The 16,581-nt window shown below is 43.1% G+C and overlaps 1 protein-coding gene across 4 annotated transcripts in view; it reads right to left on the bottom strand.

Annotated features, from left to right (window-relative positions):
- Positions 1 to 16,581, bottom strand: part of MAPK8 (mitogen-activated protein kinase 8) — a 125,929-nt gene that overhangs the window by 49,717 nt on the left and 59,631 nt on the right. The gene's annotated exons all lie outside the window — the stretch shown is intronic.

Raw genomic sequence — 16,581 nt, 5'->3', positions numbered from 1 at the left:
GAAGAATTACCAGGCCAGAGGCCTTACTGACACACCAGGGCAATCAACAGCAGGTCTGGATAGCCTGCACTTGGCTGGACCCCCAAACATGTGCATGGAGAGATACATATGTTTGGAGAAGGGGAGTGACTCCAGGGCACTGACTATAAGCAGGAGACACAACCTACTAGTTGCTCCCTGCAACAGAGGAGGAGAACATTTGTTTTTCAGTCAGGCCAATGCAGAGCACCCAGAGAAGAGACTGAGCCGCAATACTATGCTGTGCCCACAATGGTGCCTGCCAACTGAGCCCAGTGGGCCTCCTCTGCACCGGGAGCCAGCTAGAGACCCACTCCAGCCAAAAGGGACAGCTACCAACTTTCCAACAAGGAATGCACTAATCCTCCTGATCCATCTTCAACTCCACTAGCCTGTAGGGAGGCTTGGGGTGCATTTTCATGGTTTTTTGAAGGGGGTTCAGAAATTAAGGGAGTGTTTAATTATTGCTGTGTGACTAGTTAGTAGTTATCCCCGATTCCCTTGTCTTTCTCCTCTGTCCTTGGTTCCTGACCTTTCCTGTTTTTATTTAATTTGCCCCATTCTTTCCCTGGAATAAAACATTTGCCTATTCTTAAAATTGGTTCCCTATAATTATCTGCAACTTCCTAGAGGTCATAAGATCTACTGTATTACGTACCTGGCCAGTAGCTGGCCTCACAAACTCAAAGAACCTAGGGTCGACTGATGCTAAAATGGATCAAAAAGCTCCTGAGAAGGGAGGATTAAAGGTTTCTACCATATATGGTGACTGGGAATACCTCAGGAGACAGACACAAATATATAGGTAGATCACCTTTTTAAAAAAAGGTGCATGTACTGTGCTTTTGGGTAATGTGCTACCTCACTTACGTAACCAGAAGGTCATGCCAGTTAACCATTAACAGTGGGCATTTTACATTTTTTTGGTGTGTGCTTAATACTACCAGCAAACTACAAAACTGCAGAAATCATAGCTCAGTGGTTTGAGCACTGGCCTGCTAAACTCAGGGTTGTGAGTTCAATCCTTGAGGGGGCCATTTAGGGATCAGGCCAAAAATTGGGGATTGGTCCTGCTTTGAGCAGGGGGTTGGACTAGATGACCTCCTGAGGTCCCTTCCAACCCTGATATTCTATGATTCTATGATACCGTTGAAAAACAGACACAGTAGGGAATGCAAGTATTCAGAGAACTCATAATCACCCCAAGCATATGTTGTCTGCTTTTATCCCTAGAATGGCAAATGTTTCCAACTGCTGTAGGAGATGGCATACAGTTTTAGTAACAGGTTTGGAATACTGCTTTTATTCTCAAATTAAAGCAAACTTTTTCAACTGAAAGTGTTTGTATTAGAACTTGCCATGGGCACTGTGGTTATGTGCTGATTCTTCTAGGTAGGGGAATAGTTTATAGCCAATATTATTTTTTAACAATGAAGCCATAAAAATGCATTGTGTATATGGTGGTTCCAGAGGACAATAGCTAGTGTATGCCAAAAAGCGTGTGCACTCATTTTCCATGCAATGTTAGTTCATAAATTTCCAGTGACTTTGCCTGCTTCAGGTTTTTGAGTGCCTACAGATTTTATTCTTTAGTTTTAAGTATTACTCTGATGTTAACCAGAGCCATTTCTTCAGAACAGCTGTGATATTATTTAAATAAGGGTTCTGGGTTGTGACATTTGTAGGAATCCTTGTTTTAGTAGTGCTGATGACAGATGGCTAAAAGGTTCAGGTAAATCCACTCTTGCAGAAGTGGAAGGTGAATGCAAACAAATTCCTGGTAATAAGTTTTGCATTCAAGCTGGGTTTTTTCCCCCTTCATACATAACCATAATTCCTTTTTAAAATTAAAAGCTAGTTTTGTATCTGGGATTAAAGTTTGACTATCAGAATCTCAGAGGTTTTCCCCTATATTCACAGATTCCAAAGGCCAGAAGGGACCATTGTGATCATCTAGTCTGACCTAGACAAATTAGAGGATTGGGCCAAAAGAAATCTGATGAGGTTCAACAAGGACAAGTGCAGAGTCCTGCACTTAGGACGGAAGAATCCCATTCACAGCTACAGACTAGAGACTGAATGGCTAGGCAGCAGTTCTGCAGAAAAGGACCTAGGGGTTACAGTGGACGAGAAGCTGGAGATGAGTCAGCAGCGTGCCCTTGTTGCCAAGAAGACCAATGGCATTTTGGGCTGTATAAGTAGGGGCATTGCCAGCAGATCGAGGGACTTGATCGTTCCCCTCTATTCGACATCGGTGAGGCCTCATCTGGAGTACTGTGTCCAGTTTTGGGCCCCACACTACAAGAAGGATGTGGAAAAATTGGAAAGCATCCAGCGGAGGGCAACAAAAATGATTAGGGGACTGGAACTCATGACTTATGCGGAGAGGCTGAGGGAACTGGGATTGTTTAGTCTGCAGAAGAGAAGAGTGAGAGGGGATTTGATAGCTGCTTTCAACAACCTGAAAGGGGGTTCCAAAGAGGATGGATCTAGACTGTTCTCAGTGGTAGCAGATGACAGAACAAGGAGTAATGGTCTCAAGTTGCAGTGGGGGAGGTTTGGGTTGGATATTAGGAAAAACTTTTTCACTAGGAGGGTGGTGGAGCACTGGAATGCGTTACCTAGGGAGGTGGTGGAATCTCCTTCCTTAGAAGTTTTTAAGGTCAGGCTTGACAAAGCCCTGGCTGGGATGATTTAGTTTGGGCTTGGTCCTGCTTTGAGCAGGGGGTTGGACTAGAGGACCTCCTGAGGTCCCTTCCAACCCTGATATTCTATAAGAGACCATATTTAGCATCTCTTTGGTAACAATTGCTAACTGTGTAGGATTTTTCAGTGGTTTGCCTGAACGACAGGTATAGCAGATGAGTACCCGGTAAAATGTGGTCACTAAGCAACGCTCTGCTCAGTACTGTACAAAACAGAGTCGCAGCCCCCAGGATCTTACAATCTAACAAGAACAAATGCATGAAAACCACACTTCACTGAGATCTGACGGCAGGTTTCTGGATTGGTAACATCACACCTGCCAGTCAGAGAGAACAATGGAGGTGGCTTTTAGCACAACTCCTACTGACATACAAGCACTTGGTTGCCAAAACATCTGACCTACAAACTGCTTTAGTTAATACCCAGAGTGTGGTAATTCTAACAGGTAACCCATCAGTCTAGAACACCCTATGCATGAGGCTAATTAATGCTCTCCTCCCTCCCTGACCCTTACTCCCCCAAACCAAATAAATGATAGGCTTTAATATTAGGGTCTTTACCGAGTTACTTTGTTGTTCTTTCTGCTGCTGCCCTCCTGGGCATACAGAAGGCCCACCTGTTCTTGCTGGGCCTTCCACCCCTTGCCTCCCCCACCCACACATCTAGTCTGGTCTGCTCTGCGCCCTGCTTTCCCATTCCCCTCCAGAGGAGGTGACAGTTATCCCTCACTCATCCAAACAAATTTTAAGCTTGCTCAGAGCAAGCAGGTTTAACCAAGCCTCAATTCAAGTGCAAGATATTTTTGCATCAAAGGGTTAAATCAGTGAGAACAAAATTTCTACTACAGTTGGATTGTTTAACTGGAGGAAGGGAACATCTGATTTAATAAATAAAGGTTAAACGATTAGTTTTCGAATTTGAAATCTTTTAATCCTATCCAAAGAGGTTTTTTTTTTTAAAGTTTTACCAGAGCTATTCCAATGTTCCCCAAAGCCGTTGTTGACACGTTGCCTCACAATCTGGAGTAATAGTTAAGCAATTCAGAAATGCCCCTAATCCTTCCAAATCTCAAGGATTATATGACTATCTGTTAATTCCACACAAAATATAACATTCATAGCACCAGCAGTGTAATTATGATTCTGGTTTAAAAAAGAATTGGGTAGGTGTCTGAGGGAGATGATTCAGTGACAACCAGGCAGCTGTAATTAAATGTGCCTGCACCCTGTTAAAAAAAATATTACCAGTTTAATTTCACAATCAATCATGACAGTTAGCATTGGAAAAATCGAGAGAAACGAATAGGTAAAGAACAAATTAGCATTTCAAGTAACAGACCGCAAAAATCCATACAATAATATTGTACTAAAACACTAAAAGTTAAAATCCTATATCCTGTATATTAGGTTCTTTTAAAATGATATTAAGAGGCTTGCCTTCTACCTGAACAAAACAGAACAGAACCCAAAACTGTTCTACACCTTTCCTTTATTCAGACTACCCTGTAATTCAGTCAATTCCCTTAGATGTAGGTGTATACTTATTCAATTCTTTTGTCAATTAAAGAACCTTAGTGAGCTATGGTTTTCAATCCATGCTGATTCTAATGATACATTCACATTGTAAGCCAAAAAACTCTGCTGCTGGTGAAAAAATCTCCATATTATAAAGGTATACTTCATCTATTTTGCAGATCAAAATGCTAATCCCACTTTGATTTTGCTGCTTCCCAAGCTCCAAACGTAATTGGCCTTCATAGACTTGGAATTTCAAATGTTCCTCAGCTGGCTGTCTTCTAATCATTCAATTTTATTTTCAAGCCCTGGGAGTTGAGTAAGAAAATGAGATGGAGAGCCTTTTTCCAGCACTGAGATTGCAAGTACATAAAAATTGTTTAGTGGGAGAAATAAAAGAAATAAGCCACTAAAAATAAACAGCCCTGCTCTCCTGCTTTCAATAAAGCTGAACATATCCTGCATGCTCAATAAGCCATTACTTCAGGGAAAGGGATTATTTTCAAATCCTGTACAGAAGATAAGGGGTTGAAAGAATTCATGAGAAACTTCACATTAACAGGCACTTTGCAAATCAAACTAAAGCACACCACAACACAAACACACACACAGGCTAGATCTTGTTGGAAATGTTTCCATCTAACAAACCAACGTGTATTGACCAGCTTTAGTTCTACTTTTCACACTTAATGTTTCATCTTAGTCTTATACTTATATATAGTGCCTTTCACTCCAAAGTGCAGCCATCACTGAAATACAGACTCATCCGCGGTGGAAGAACACTACTGTTTAACACCCATCAGAATGCTACACTGTTCATGGCATGAGAGAAGGATGAGTGCACTATGGCTGCCAATTTTGGTTGGACATATTCCTGGAGATTTCGTCACATGACAATCTTTAATTAAAGATTAATCTTTCATTCCTGGAGACTTCAGGACAATCTTGGAGGGCTGGCAACCCTAGTGGACACCCAACTAATGGCAAGGTAATATCTGGTACGTATGCAGGAAGCAGTATCCAATCTAACAGCAAAATAATAAGTGCTTTAGTAACAAGTCCTGGGATTCCACATGTAGCTAAACTGATACAATTCAACTATATGTAGCCAGAACTATTGTGGTTAGGTTTCTTATTGGTTCCTTAATTGAATACATAATTTTCCTGTGATGCACATCTAGGTTCATAGTCACTGAAGCACAGGAAGGCATAAACCATGTCTCCCAATGCCACCAGCAAATAAACTCTGAGGAAGGGCAGACCATGTCACTGGCAAGCTGGGGAGAGCAGAGGGAAAGGATAGCAGTGAATGTGCTTTTAGTTTACAGCTAGGGTACGTAAATATGGCTCCATGAGCACATTCCACCTTCTTATCTTGACACCACACCAATTCTTGGGATTATGCCTACAAATTGACTGGAGAAGGGGAAGTCACACTTGTGTTGCACCTTCTCTTCCCACTGTGATGAGAGCTGACAGAATAATTGATGGGGCGGGGGGAGAAGTTGGTGACCAAACCCCCCCCCCAAATCTGAAAAACAATTCAGTTAATTTCAAACCAACTTTTTTTGGGGGGGCGGGGTCGGTCAATTAGTATCAACAAAATAGCTAACCTGTAAAATGTCCAAACAATTTGACATTACAATTTGACATGTACATTTGACCTCCCCCTCCCCAAATTTTTTTTTAATTTGTCCAAAACTATTTGACAATTTCAACCCAAATTTGCTAAATAGTTTTGGTTGCCCTTAAACTGCATTTTTCAGCAAATTTATTATTAATTAAAAAACATTTCCCAGCTGGAACCATGACAGACTTCCTGCTAACAGGAATCTATGCATGAGTTTATGCTGGCAGAAGCCTGTGTACGCTCCAGGGTGCAGAGCTTTAATTCTGTATTATACCTTAGAGCACACCGCAACAATTTTGGTTGCAACATTTTAACTTCATCTACTGCTTATCTGGTGAAAAAAGTTGAGCAGTGAATGAAATTCGGGTTGAGAGATCTCTCAGTAAGTAGCTACCTACAGTAGTGAGGAAATTAATGCAACATATGTTTAGGAATGTACAACTGACTCTCCCAGAGTAAAGCAGTGGTCCATGAGCCAGTATGCAAGTTTCTCAAACAGTAGCTGAACAAAAAGGAAATGAAAAGGGGATGGGTGAAAGAAAATATATGTGCATCTATCCAGCTGTACAATGCTGTGTATGGCACAGTGTGAAAACAATTTTCTTCTGGACTTCCAGAAGCAATAAATTAAAATTAATTTACCCTTACTATCTCAGTTTGCAAAACTTCACTGTTATTAGTAATCAAACACAGGAATTGCCAGACTGGATCAGACCACAGTTCATCTAGTCCACTATCCTGTCACCAACAGTTGGCAGCACAAGATGCTTCTGGGGCAGATGTAGAAACTTCTCAGTAAGCAGTGTGGAATAATTCCCCTCATCACCACTCACATTAGATCTCAAGACATCCTCTAACTATTAGAGATCCGGATAAGACATTAAGTCTGAGCTCAACAGCCTTTCCACAAAATTGATCAATAACTTATGGTAACTCTAGATATTCTTAAAAAGAAGAGTACTTGTGGCACCTTAGAGACTAACAAATTTATTGGAGCAAAAGCTTTCGTGAGCTACAGCTCACTTCATCAGATGCATGCAGTGGAAAATACAGAGGGCAGATTTTATATACACAGAGAACATGAAACAATGGGTGTTACCATACACACTGTAATGAGAGTGATCAGGTAAGGTGAGCTATTACCAGCAGGAGAGAAAAAAACCTTTTGTAGTGATGATAATCAAGGTGAGCCATTTCCAGCAGTTGACAAGAACGTGTGAGGAACAGTGGGGGGGAGATAAACATGGGGAAATAGTTTTACTTTGTGTAATGACACATCCACTCCCAGTCTTTATTCAAGCCTAAGTTAATGGTGTCCAGTTTGCAAATTAATTCCAATTCAGCAGTCTCTCAGTCTGTTTTTGAAGTTTTTTGTTGAAGAATTGCCACTTTTAGGTCTGTAATCGAGTAACCAGAGAAACTGAAGTGTTCTCCGACTGGTTTTTGAATGTTCTAATTCTTGACATCTGATTTGTGTCCATTTATTCTTTTACATAGAGACTGTCCAGTTTGGCCATTGTACATGGCAGAGGGGCATTGCTGGCACATATCACATTGGTAGATGTGCAGGTGAACGAGCCTCTGATAGTGTGGCTGATGTGATTAGGTCCTATGATGGTGTCCCCTGAATAGATATGTGGACACAGTTGGCAACGGGCTTTGTTGCAAGGATAGGTTCCTGGGTTAGTGGTTCTGTTCTGTGGCGTGTGGTTGCTAGTGAGTATTTGCTTCAGGTTGGGGGGGCTGTCTGTAAGCAAGGACTGGCCTGTCTCCCAAGATCTGTGAGAGTGATCGGTTGTCCTTCAGGACAGGTTGTAGATCCTTGATGATGCGTTGGAGAGGTTTTAGTTGGGGGCTGAAGATGACAGCTAGTGGCGTTCTGTTATTTTCTTGGTTGCGCCTGTCCCGTAGTAGGTGACTTCTGGGTACTCTTCTGGCTCTGTCAATCTGTTTCTTCACTTCAGCAGATGGGTATTGTAGTTGTAAGAACGTTTGATAGAGATCTTGTAGGTGTTTGTCTCTCTCTGAGGGGTTGGAGCAAATGCAGTTGTATCGTAGAGCTTGGCTGTAGACAATGGATTGTGTGGTGTGGTCTGGATGAAAGCTGGAAGCATGTAGGTAAGTATAGCCGTCAGTAGGTTTCCAGTATAGGGTGGTGTTTGTGTGACCATTGCTTATTAGCACTGTAGCATCCAGGAAGTGGATCTCTTGTGTGGACTGGTCCAGGCTGAGGTTGATGGTGGGATGGAAATTGTTGAAATCATGGTGGAATTCCTCAAGGGCTTCTTTTCCATGGGTCCAGATGATGAAGATGTCATCAATGTAGCGCAAGTAGAGTAGGGGCGTTAGGGGACGAGAGCTGAGGAAGCGTTGTTCTAAGTCAGCCATAAAAATGTTGGCATACTGTGGGGCCATGCAGGTACCCATAGCAGTGCCGCTGATTTGAAGGTATACATCGTCCCCAAATGTGAAACAGTTAGGGGTGAGGACAAAGTCATAGTTTAGCCACCAGGTTTGCCGTGACATTATCGGGGATACTGTTCCTGATGGCTTGTAGTCCATCTTTGTGTGGAATGTTGGTGTAGAGCGCTTCTACATCCATAGTGGCCAGGATGGTGTTTTCAGGAAGATCACCGATGGACTGTAGTTTCCTCAGGAAGTCAGTGGTGTCTTGAAGGTAGCTGGGAGCGGTGGTAGCGTAGGCCCTGAGGAGGGAGTCTACATAGCCAGACAATCCTGCTGTCAGGGTGCCAATGCCTGAGATGATGGGGCGTCCAGGATTTCCAGGTTTATGGATCTTGGGTAGCAGATAGAATACCCCTGCTTGGAGTTCTAGGGGTGTGTCTGTGCAGATTTGTTCTTGTGCTTTTTCAGGGAGTTTCTTGAGCAGATGGTGTAGTTTCTTTTGGTAACCCTCAGTGGGATCACAGGATAATGGCTTGTAGAATGTGTTGTATGATTATCCTATTTTCGATGTCTCTGACTCAAGGAATATTTCCAACACACCTCTGAACAACATACTAACCCACAGAGACCTTCCTACCAAGACTACAAAAAGAAGGATTCGGGGTGGACTCCTCCTGAAGGTCAAAACAACAGACTGGACTTCTACATAGAGTGCTTCTGCCGACGTGCACGGGCTGAAATTGTGGAAAAGAAGCATCACTTGTCCCATAACCTCAGCCATGCAGAACACAATGCCATCCACAGCCTCAAACAACTCTGACAGTTCATATGAATGTCAAATCATTTTTGGGTTCTTGGCCTCAACATCATGTGGCAGTGAGTTCCAAAGTTTACATTGCACACTGCAAAAATGCATTTTCTTTTATCCATTTTTTAATTTTGCCCCTTTTAATTTAATTGAGTCACCCTGTTTGTGTGTTATGAGACAAGAACAGAAGCTCTCCATCACCCTTCCCTATCCATCATTATTTTATATTCTTTAATCATGTCCCTGGTTATGTATCCTCTTTCTAAGGTAAACAATCCCAGTCTTTTCAATCTCTCTTCATACAAAAGTTTTTTCTTGGCCCTTGATCATTCTGGTCACCGCTCTTTGGTCATCTCATTAGTTCAGCAATATCCTTTTTGAGATGGGCTGAAAGAATACTACACTATTTCAGATGAGGCTGCACCATTAATTAATATAAAGGCATTATAATATTTGTATTATTCAACATCCCACTCCTTATGTATCCCAACATCCCAGAGCTGCACACTGTGCAGAGGTCTTCATTGTGATATCTAAAATTATGCTTTGGCCCCTTTCTTGAGCTGAAATTTAAAACATTAAGGTGAACAAACAGTTTAATTTTCTTCCTCCAATGCAATACTTTGCATTTATTGACACTGCATTTCATTTCCCATCATGTTGCCCATTCACCTAGCTTTTCTGGTTTTCTCTGAAGTTCCTCACCGTTCTCTCTGGTCCCAACTAATCTAGACTATAGCTACACTATAGTTTATGTTGACATAATTTATGTCGCGGGGGGGGGGGGGGGGGAGCGGTGATTTGTGCACTCCACTTCTTTTTCCTTAATCCAGAGGCAGGTAGTATAGCCCTACTGAAATTTGTATCTACATAGATTCAACTGTGTGGTCATCTCCACTCAGAATTTTTATCCCATTAGATTCTATGTAATCCTTTAGATACAGCACTGCTCCCCATCCTAGTTTGTCTTTCCTGGGTAGTTTGTAACCAGGTACAGCAGCATATTATTGGTTTTTGCAATTTACCAAGTTTCCATATGCCTGTTGTATCAGGGTTCTTGTCCATCACAAGGCATCCTAGTTCACTTTTTTTGCTTTTAAAACTTCTTGTATTTGCATGCAAATACCTCTACTTATTCTTGGGTGACTGTTTTAATGCCTTAATTTGAAATCCTACTGATTTTACAGAATTTACCACTGTGTTCTTATCCCATCCCTGTTCTGCTGTCAACTTTTCCCCAACTCTAAGTTTAAACACTCACCCCCTTTTTTAAAACACGCACCAAGAGTCTGATTCTGTATAAGGCTCTTCTTCCCCAAATAAAAATAAACCCCCACTTCTTTACATCATCTTTTCAACCATGCACTGGGACCCTGACACCCGCAACCTAGCTGAACATGCAGCATGTCAGAGAAAGCTACCATGGAGGCCAAGACATAAGCCATCTTCCTAGCAGCTTAAACTTAGCTTCCAGGACCTCTATCATGTATCGCTGCATCATTAGTACCAACATGTACCGTGACCACAGGTTCTTCCCCAGAAGTTCATTTCATGATGCCTGCCACAAGTGAAGTGGCAATTCTCATTGTCACCACATACCCAACTCTCCCACGTTTCTCATGATCAAATTACCTACCACCACAGTCTGCCTAAAGTTGGGCATCTGACCAGTCCATGTCAAAAATGGTCAAATATTTTAAAGCACTATTTACTAGAACAACAAAAAAAGAGCAGGTCTCCAACAGGTTTAGCCTTAGATACTTGTGCCTAATTACAACAAATTTACTTTAGTTATTTTAACTTAAATAAATGTAACAATAAAATCAAGATCTAAAAAATTAAAGAATTACTTTTTTTCGCAATGTTAGGTTAGCATTTAAATATGAACATTCCCCAAGGTTGAACACTTACAAAAGAAAAATTAAATTGAACAGAAATAAGAACAAACCAATTACAAAAGAAAAGTCATTTTAAATGCACTTTTACTAGGCAGGCAGCAGGCTAACTCTTCAAGCAGCTTAACTGGCTTTCACTTTGTGTTGGGGGACGAAGTTTCATGACTGTGAATCTCCTCTTCCTCCTTTTGGAGTTAATTTCTGTATATCTGTCTAGTCAGTCTAGATTGTAAACTCTTTGGGGCAGGGAGCAAGTCTTTTAACATGTTTAACCTACCATGTAAACCATGATGTATCATTGACTGTCTGGCACACAAATAAAGATATACATACAAAGAAGAGCTACAAGAATGTTAGGATTTAAAAACCTGTCTTATAGTGATTGAGTTCCTTGAGTCTATCTATTTAGTTAAGGAGGTTAAGGGGTGACTTGATTACAATTTATAAGTATTTACATGGGGAACAAATATTTGATGATTGACTCTTCAGTCTAGCAAAAATATATCTATCTATCTATCTCAACAGGAGCAACTGATTCTTCCTAAAAGTGTGGGGAAGGGGGGCACAAGGTCCCCCCTCTGTGGCCCCACCCCACCCCTCTTCTTCCCCACAAGATACCACCCTTTGCAAAGCCAGAGTTAGGCCGGAAAGCCCGGGCTCCTCCACCTGCCTGTGTGACTCTTACTCCAACTCAGCTCCGGCGCCTGGCTTGGGAACAGTGTCTCACTGCTGAAGAACCACAGCCAGACCATAAGAGCCATGAGGGCAGCTGTGGAGAGCCATGTACCCTCCCTCTGCCCTGGAGGTTGGGGACACAGGCCGGGTGCTGCTCTTGCGGAGGGGGGGCACCCCAGGCATGTGGAGGGTCTGCAGCTCCCCACAGCTGCCCGGGCTCCCCAGGCCAGTCTTATCCAAGTCGGGCTCCAGCTTCCTGCCTGGCAGGACCTCGGCCCATGGCAAAAAGTGAATAGGCCAGGCCCATCCACTTTCACAAGTGGGAGAGACATGGGCCTTTGCCCACACACCCCCCCCCCACATTCCAGTCCCCCTGCAATCCAAAGGCTGGGAAGCTAGATACATTTTTAATAGTGAGGGTAATTAACCATTGGAACAATTTACTAAGGGTCATGGTGGATTCTCCACCACTGACCATTACTAAATCAAGAGTGGATGTTTTTCTAAAAGATCTGCTCTGGGAATTATTTGGAGAAGTTCTACGGCCTATGTCAGTGGTTTTCAACCAGGGCCATGCATACACCTGGGGTACGCAGAGGTCTTCCAGATGGTACAACTACTCATCTAGTTATTTGCCAAATTTTACAACAGGCTACATAAAAATATATGCGAAGTCAGTACAAACTAAAATTTCATACAGACTAACTTCTTTATACTGCTCTATATACTATACACTTAAATGTAAGTATATTTATATTCCAATTGATTTATTTCATAATTATATAGTAAAAATGAGAAAGTTAGCACTTTGTCAGTTATAGTATTGTGACACTTTTGTACTTTTATGTCTGATTTTGTAAGCAAGTAGTTTTTAAGTGAGGTAAAACTTGGGGGTTAAGCAAGACAAATCAGACTCCTGAAGGGGTACAGTAGTCTGAAAAGGTTGAGTGCCACTAGCTTATGTTATAGAGGAGCAGGGTGGATAAAAATCGATTTTTTAATTTAAATTAGGTTTTTTCCTCAAAAAGCATTTTATCAAAAAAATCCATCTAAAGATAGTTTTGATTAACCTACATTACAGCTCAAAGATATCTCATCATGGAATGGGCATTATAAATTCTAATTCTATAGTATGAGACAATATATTCACGTAATGATTAAGAAAAGTTTTGTAAATGAGTTCCAAAAGTTCATGGATTAGAGACCCAATCTTATGGGGTTCCAGGGACTTCTGTATAGATTATTTAGGTTAATCTTTCTATTTACCCAATGGCACTCAGTGCTCAGTCTAGAAGATACCATCAGAGATGCTTAGTTTTGCAGTTCTCAAACTGTGGATTTGTGTCTCCAGAGATAACATGCTTGTTAACAGCAAAAATGTTTTTAAATATATAGGTGAGAAATATCAGACCTCAACCCTACTGTCCCTCTTCAAATTTGTGTACACAGAGTCAATCTCTTATCTCTCTCTAAAACTGCAAAGTTTCAAAAAGTTCAATGAATAGAAGATTGGTGGGGGCGGAACAGATCTGGACAAGGAGAAGTAGTCTGGAGATAAATGTGAGAAGGGAGGGACAGGCAGTAGAAACAAAAGTGAAACTGTTTGAGCAACGTATTCCAGATGTCTTGAGGTCTTTCTGAGTGCAGCCTTCATTGATTTAAGACCAACCACACCATTCTCTCACTAGAAGGGAAAACCTATAATGGCAGCAGGCCAGAGGCAGATTTACAGTGAAACACAGGTTGCCCTGGTATAGGGCCCTCCAACGACAAGGGGCCCCAGGGCTGGACAGCTGCAGGGGCAGAAGCTTGGTCCTGCCAGTTCCTGGGGCTCCTGCTACAGGCTCCCCCCCCACCCCCCCGCCATCAGCAGCCAAGCTCCCTCCTCCCCAGAGCGTGCCGCAGCCCCGCTCCCCCTCCCCCGTGCTTCCCCTGCCGCCACACAGCTGTTTGCCTGCATTCAGGTCACTCGGGGAGGGAGGGGGAGGCGGCGGCGAAGAGACCGGGGTGGGGGATGATGGGGGGACTTGGGGAAGGGGGTGGAATCAGGGCAGGGCAGAACAAAGGTGCCCCCCCCCCGCACATACCCCCCAGCCATGAGCCGCTATGGGCCGTGGACTGGGAGCACCCCCACCCTCCTGTCCTGACTCCTGCACCCCCCTCACACACCCTCAGCCCCCTGCGCTCCAACTGCTGCACCCACCACACACACCCGCACCCCCCACCCCGAGTACTAAATGGGAGCTCCTGCACCTCCCCCCACATTCCCACCTGCACCCCTCACACCAAATGGGAGCTGCCCCAAGTAAGTGCTCCACACCCCAACCCCCTGTTCCAGCCCTGAGCCCCCTCCCGCACCCTAACTCCTGGCCAGACTCTACACCCGAACCCCCAGCCTGCACCCTAACTTCCTCCCAGACACTGCACCCCCCAGCCCTGAGCCCCCTTCCGCACCATAACTCCTGGCCAGACCCCGCACTCCAACGCTTTTTTACATTTTTTTTTTTTTAATAAAGCGCTCTTATCCAAAGTGCTTTACAATAGTTAGCTTACGGTACAAACAATATTTGGAAAGATCATTAAGTGGTCCGCCTAGACCCTCAGCGATTTTCAAGTGGTCTGTGGAAAAATAAGTTAGACCACAAAAACAAACAAGGTACCACACTTTATTTTCATTTACTTCCTATTACTTATAGGAGGGGGGATGAAGAAAAAAAAAGAATGAAAAATTGGGGAGGGGGGGAGAGGAAGAAGGAGAGAGACAGAGAAAATGCTCTTCTTCTTGGCTGGGTCCTCAGGAGGGGCCCCAAAAATGAAGCTGAGCACAGGGCCCCACTAATTCTAAATCTGCCACTGCAGTAGGCCATAAAGAGACCCACTTTGGGAATATTTTAATGAAGTTCCTCTACCTGTGGGGAAGACAGGCATACGTGCAAAATGCAAACAGTGCAAGAAATGCAAGGCCTGGTTGCCTGAATGAAACAACATCATAAGAAGTGTTCCTTCTCAGAAGGAAGCTGCGTCGAAGATGATGAAAGGAACATGTCTGAACATGCAGGATCTTCAGGTTGGTAAACTTTTTTATTTCATACTTCTTTCTTAAGGACTGTCTTCCTTCTGGACTATTCTTGAATTCTCACATTTGAGCAAAAAATATAGTTATTCTATGGTACTATCATTTTAGATGCAGTTGTGATAAAAAAAATAAATAGCTGAAGTAGGCAGATCTTCCTTTTACAATTTCACCTTTAAAGTAGTACTGAGTGTCAGTGAATGCAATGAGTAATACTAAATGAGCAGTATGGTAATAATAATTGAACAACTGCATTGACTTTTTTGTTTAGGAGAATCCATCCTCAACATACAGGATTCTCAAGACTATCCACCTTCAAGATCACCATAATTTTCTATAGTTTCAGAGTTATCTGCCAATGACAGTGTTTCAGTCACATCATGTATGTAACTGACAGTGATAAATTAATTATAATTTCCACTGCAATCGGACCAGCCAAACTACAGGCCAGTCAGCCTCACTTCAGTCCCTGGAAAAATCATGGAGCAGGTCCTCAAAGAATCAATCCTGATGCACTTGCATGAGAGGAAAGTGATCAGGAACAACCAGCATGGATTCACCAAGGGAAGGTCATGCCTGACTAATCTAATCGCCTTTTATGACGAGATTACTGGTTCTGTGGATGAAGGGAAAGCAGTGGATGTATTGTTTCTTGACTTTAGCAAAGCTTTTGACACGGTCTCCCACAGTATTCTTGTCAGCAAGTTAAGGAAGTATGGGCTAGATGAATGCACTATAAGGTGGGTAGAAAGCTGGCTAGATTGTCGGGCTCAACGGGTAGTGATCAATGGCTCCATGTCTAGTTGGCAGCCGGTATCAAGTGGAGTGCCCCAAGGGTCGGTCCTGGGGCCGGTTTTGTTCAATATCTTCATAAATGATCTGGAGGATGGTGTGGATTGCACTCTCAGCAAATTTGCGGATGATACTAAACTGGGAGGAGTGGTAGATACGCTGGAGGGGAGGGATAGGATACAGAAGGACCTAGACAAATTGGAGGATTGGGCCAAAAGAAATCTGATGAGGTTCAATAAGGATAAGTGCAGGGTCCTGCACTTAGGATGGAAGAATCCAATGCACCGCCACAGACTAGGGACCGAATGGCTAGGCAGCAGTTCTGCGGAAAAGGACCTAGGGGTGACAGTGGACGAGAAGCTGGATATGAGTCAGCAGTGTGCCCTTGTTGCCAAGAAGGCCAATGGCATTTTGGGATGTATAAGTAGGGGCATAACGAGCAGATCGAGGGACGTGATCGTTCCCCTCTATTCGACATTGGTAAGGCCTCATCTGGAGTACTGTGTCCAGTTTTGGGCCCCTCACTACAAGAAGGATGTGGATAAATTGGAGAGAGTCCAGCGAAGGGCAACAAAAATTATTAAGGGTCTAGAACACATGACTTATGAGGAGAGGCTGAGGGAGCTGGGATTGTTTAGCCTGCAGAAGAGAAGAATGAGGGGGGATTTGATAGCTGCTTTCAACAACCTGAAAGGGGGTTCCAAAGAGGATGGCTCTAGACTGTTCTCAATGGTAGCAGATGACAGAACGAGGAGTAATGGTCTCAAGTTGCAGTGGGGGAGGTTTAGATGGATATTAGGAAAAACTTTTTCACTAAGAGGGTGGTGAAACACTGGAATGCGTTACCTAGGGAGGTGGTAGAATCTCCTTCCTTAGAGGTTTTTAAGGTCAGGCTTGACAAAGCCCTGGCTGGGATGATTTAACTGGGAATTGGTCCTGCTTCGAGCAGGGGGTTGGACTAGATGACCTTCAGGGGTCCCTTCCAACCCTGATATTCTATGATTCTATGTATGTCACATAGCCACGGTATATCACCTGTAGCAAAAAGAAAAAAAAATCTCCAT

This window comes from Eretmochelys imbricata, chromosome 7, assembly GCF_965152235.1.
Source record: "Eretmochelys imbricata isolate rEreImb1 chromosome 7, rEreImb1.hap1, whole genome shotgun sequence".
In the NCBI taxonomy this organism is placed as follows: domain Eukaryota; kingdom Metazoa; phylum Chordata; order Testudines; family Cheloniidae; genus Eretmochelys; species Eretmochelys imbricata.
Note: the sequence above shows the minus strand (reverse complement) of the source record. Positions and strands in the feature narration are given on the sequence as shown.